This window comes from Rattus norvegicus, chromosome 6 (genome assembly GCF_021556685.1).
Source record: "Rattus norvegicus strain SHRSP/BbbUtx chromosome 6, alternate assembly SHRSP_T2T, whole genome shotgun sequence".
In the NCBI taxonomy this organism is placed as follows: domain Eukaryota; kingdom Metazoa; phylum Chordata; class Mammalia; order Rodentia; family Muridae; genus Rattus; species Rattus norvegicus.
Window position 1 is genome coordinate 103,248,250 of NC_141539.1, and position 5,186 is coordinate 103,253,435.

At 42.6% G+C, this 5,186-nt stretch overlaps 1 pseudogene; it reads left to right on the forward strand.

Moving 5' to 3' along the window:
* Positions 1–434: 434 nt before the first annotated feature.
* Positions 435–558, forward strand: LOC120093464 (small nucleolar RNA SNORA17; annotated as a pseudogene).
* The last annotated feature ends 4,628 nt before the right edge of the window (positions 559–5,186 follow it).

The following is a 5,186-nucleotide window of genomic DNA, read 5'->3' on the forward strand; positions in this document are numbered from 1 at the left end:
TGTTACAGACACTCCTATACCAAGAGGCTGAAAGAAATGCATAGTTAGGTTCTGGTTGGAAATGAAGGTTCCAGGAGGAAATAAAGGCTCTATTGTGAGCTCGATTATAATTCATTATATTATATACTGTAGCAAATAATTTGTACTTTGCCTGTGTCCTGAGACTTTCAGAAAGGCTGAATTTAAAATTAAGGGACTAGTTTGGTAGAATAAATTTAAAAAGGTATAGAATTCAGGTCATGGTATGTTTTTCTTTCAAAGAATTAATTTATTTTTTTATTAAAATTTTATACAATAATATCATTATCATGTTCTTTTCCTGCCTCCTTATCCACCCACCTTCATGTTCTTTTTCTCTCAAAAACAAAACAAAACAAACATAAATAGAAAAACAAAGCAAACACACTGGGGGAGACATAAAATATCAAAACAATCCTGCCCCTGGAAGCATTGTAAGTGTGGCTGCTGTGTCACATGTGCCTCAGGAGGTGGCAGAGAGGAGAGAGGTGTTCTGACCTATGAATAGTATAGTATCAGAATGAATAGTAGCCTAACGTTCCCTGAAAAAAGCAAGCCTGAGAAAACCACCAGTCCAGTGCTGTGCAGGTCCCCTACTGCTCCCAGGAGCAAGGACTAGGAGCAAGCTGGAGACTAGAGAACTCTTCCTGAGACTGAGGACCCCTGGCAAAGGAAAACCTGAAGCAGACAACCTTCTCATGAAGCCACTTGGGCAGGCCAGATGAAGAGAAAATCTGAGATGACCACCAGACAGGCGCCATGGGGCCTGGACAGGGAGCTAAACTGAAACAACCACCAGTGGGGAACTGCAAGGGCCTGAGGGTTCAGATTATGCCCCAGATGATCCCTGCCCAGAGCCATAATGCATGAACATGTCACAGCACTCCCAAGACCACTCCTAAAAGGACTCCAGACACTCAGAGATCCCGGGTGCCACTAAGAGGAGAAAGTAAGTGGTGGAGAAATAGAAGAGAAGGAAACAGAAGAAATGTGGGCACAATGAAGAGAGACAGAACTGGAGACTCGGGGTAATGAGGAACAGCCTGATGTGAGTAACCAGTGGTGCTACCAGAGACCATGGTAGGGTCCTGACCTGTGCTAGCACCAGGAGCTATGTCTGGGAGCCATATCTGGGTTCCTATCTATGCAGCAGTAGGGGTCAGTTATCACCAAAGGCTAGCAGACATCTCTGTTCTGGGCTGATACCCGGGGACATGTTGATGTCTGATTGCTATACAGAACTGGCCTTACCCTTATCAAGGCATTGTGGGAGAGCTGGCCCTGAGAGTGTGACAGCAGGAGAGCTGACTCCACTCCTAGCCAGGTACAGTACTCCAGCAGGTGGAGATATGAGCATGAAATACCTGGCCCTACCACTTGCCTCCCATGCACTAGTGCGGATAAGGAAGAGATAGCCTCTTCCTCCTTTCCCTGGTGGGTGAGTGTTAGCTACTACTCAAGCTGGTGACAAATCGTGTTGGTTTTGCAGGCAGGCATGAGGGATGCAATAGTCTCAGGGTCATGAGGACTACTTCAGGGTTTTAAAGAAAGGTGAAGACTAAATCATAAGGGAGAGCAGGATATTGGAGATGCCAGTACCAGGAACGTCTGCTGAAGGTAGCAGAGCCATCCCTGAAAAGATGCCACTGGGTTGCAAATGGCAGGACCATGGGATGGAGCAGTTCAAAAGTATTGAGGCGTACATCATGTAATGCATGCCCTAGGTGCTGGATGTGTCCTCCTGAATCTCAGTCTCATTTTTATCTGATCCTTCCTTTCTCCCATTCCACTACTCGAGCATGAGAACGTTTACTACATCCTTGGTTTCTCACTACTACATCCCATAGCTAAGAGTTTACTTGAGGCCTAGACTTTGAACTTGGCTTTTTTTGAAGAAGGTCGTTGAGACCTTGGAGACTCTTGGAGATGGACTAAATTCATTCTGTATTATGGGATGAAAATGAGGCCTTGGGACCAGGAGCAGAATGTTAATGGCTTGATTATAACATATTTCCTGCACTCACGTGTTGAATGAACACTTGGACCTGGATGGCTATACTGTTTGAGGAGGAATTTTAAAAGGCAAGAGTTGGCCAGAAATAGATAACTGGAATAGGTTCTTTGTGGTAGATATTTTGTCTCTGGCACATCCATTCTCTGGCCAGCCTGCCAGTCTGTCTGCTTGTCTGTCTGCTTGTCTGTTGCTCCCTCCCCTTTTGTCGTTCCTTTGTCATGAAGTGAACAGTACTTCTCTCACACACTAGCAAGCTTCCCAGTACAGGAGCAGAATCAGACGATGATGGACACAACCCCTACAAACTTTGAGCTAAAATACGTTATTCTGTCAAGTTTTTATCAGGGTGACTCAAATGTATGGAATACAGTATTTTTTTTTTTTTTTGGTTCTTTTTTTCGGAGCTGGGGACCGAACCCAGGGCCTTGCGCTTCCTAGGTAAGCGCTCTACCACTGAGCTAAATCCCCAGCCCTGGAATACAGTATTTTATAATTGACACTGATCAATTTATAAAATTACTTGAATATAAGGAATGGCAAATAGTAAAATTCTTAGTGTTGTAGCCACCATTTCTTCCACCAAAATGAAATGCAGCATTGGTAGATAACTAAAACGCTTCAAAAATGAGAAATTTTAGAAATATATCATGTGCTCCATAAGCTTTTGCTCTGGTCCATTCTTGACTTGTCTGCTTCAACAGCCCATTTGCTGGATGTAAGGCAGCAATGGATAGGTGCTAAAAGCATGAAGAACCCTGACTTCTTCCATACACTACCTGTGGGGAATAGCGTTTGGTTTTTCTTATCTCCATTACTTTATGTAGTTATGGTTGGATTAAAGTGAGGCAATACCTGGAAAATGTTTAGACTGCTACCTGACACATAATAAATATGCAGAAAGTGTTAGCCGTTTTCAGATTTTTTTAAAGCTACACCAGTTCCTTATCTTAGTTAGAAAGAATTATGTAAGGACCAAGTGGGAAATCTATGGCCCATGTTTCTAAAAGGCTTAGGCTAGGCTGAGTTCAAAAGATGTCTCAGGATGGAATGTCTGCTGCTAAGCTTTGCATAGCTTTGGAGATTGTGCTAACTGGGGCAAAAACAGAATGAAGAAAGGACAACCCTCCAGAAAAGCCGGGAGTGGGTGGGGTGCATACTCTCTGATGAAACACAACAGTCCCTTGGAACCTCACTCTGCTGATCTCATACATATGCATTGAAGGAGGGAGGGAGGGTTTTAGTATACAGTTCAACAAGGAAGCAGGTTTAGCTAATCTAAGCAGGAGCTCTCTGCAGGGTAGCAGTCTCAATCTGAAATCATTCTAGAAGAGGAAGCTGTAGCTGATAGCTACCACATACACTAACACCATTGTACGCAGACCGGAGCAAGGCTCTGCCATCACTCTGAGAAGACTTTGCTTCTCATATTGGCTTGAACCACTGGCCTCCTTCATATGGCTATTCCCGTGTCAACAAACACATTCACTCAGGGCTCATCTGCTCCACATAGTCTTCTCTCTCCCTCTGGTTACAATCTTGAGATCCATGAATTTCCTACTAACCAATCACTCAACAGCCCCATTATCAAGTAGCAACTTCCGTTCTATAGAAAGTATTACAAATTGTTGATCAGATTTAGCTGTGGTTACATTACTAACAACCATGAATAAATGAATAAATAAAAACTTGGTGCTCAGCAGTAGAAGAATGGTTGGCCAAATTGGGGAATATCACATGTATAACACAATTTTGAGAAATTCTAAAAATGTTCTATAAAAAATGTGGAGAAAAAATTCTTTTTTAAAAATATTGGGTTCCCAAGCAAGATGTGCCATGTGATATTTGTTTTTTGTTTTTTGGTTTTTTTTTCATGTATGTCTTAGTCAATGTTCTACAACTGTGAAGAGATACCATGACCAGGGCAACTCATAAAAGAAAGCATTTGATTGGGGCTTCCTTAAAGTTTCAGAGGGTTAGTCCATTGTCATCAAGGCAAGGATCACGGCAGCAGGCAGGCAGACAGACATGGTACTGGAGAGTTCTACAACCAGATCTTCATGCAGCAAGAAGAGAGAAAGCTACTGGGTCTGGCTTGGGGTTCTAAAACTTCAAAGCCCATCTTTAGTGACACACCTTCTCCAAAAGGCCATACCTCCTAATCCTTTCAAATAGTTACTCCCTAAGCATTCAAATATATGAACTTATGGGGGCCATTCTTATTCAATCCACCATAATGTATATGTAAATATAAGCACAGGGTATAATATATGCTCATTTAAATTTAATCTACTATTAGTTTAAATATTACTCATAAATGACATGTGACCTGGGAGCTGATGAAAAAACCTACAGGCTCAGTCAGGTAATTTTATCTTCTTAACTATTGTCAAAGCATTTATTTACTTACAAGTCTGATTTTGCAGCTAAATGGCTAGCTCTTTAGAAATCTCTATGTCATACTACCAAGCTATGTTTTTCTTGAGTTCCTCCAAACCCAGGAGAGCTCCTTAGTCTTCTTTCTTAGAATTCTGCTTCACCTGTGTCCTGCCAGCTACTTCTCTGTGGTTCCTACAAGCCCAGAGAATCCCTCTCTCTTACTCAGAATTTCTTCCAGGAAGCTCTTCCAAGCCAAAAGGAAGTCCAACTCAAGGAGAGCCAGGCCAAAAAGCTAAACCCTGAAAGAGCCTCTCTCAAAGGTGCAACTGCTATAAAAGAAATCTCTAGCTCCTCCCCTACACCCGTGGCAGGCTGAGCTGAATCACAGTCCCTATGGTGGTCTTCAAGCATGGAGGCAGAATCATTTCACCTGTGTGGTGTGAGGTACCTCAAAGCCGTCCAGCTGATTTTGCCTCAGGTCATACAGCAAAGACCACAAGACCCTTCCCAAGCAATTTGCCTTAGAGCTGGTGGGAGCTTTACATTCTTCACTATTCATATCCAAGGAGGCTTACAGAGCCACACCCAAAGTGATCTCTACAGGACACACCTAACTGCATTTACGAATGCAGCATCCTTCTAAGCTTTTGTGCTTTGCTAATAATTAGGTTTTCTATGAATCATGATCAAATATTATGCAATACACAGGTTATGTCTACCTTATCCATTTGACCCCCATTATGACTTGGGATAGCCATACTAGAAGGTGTAAATAACT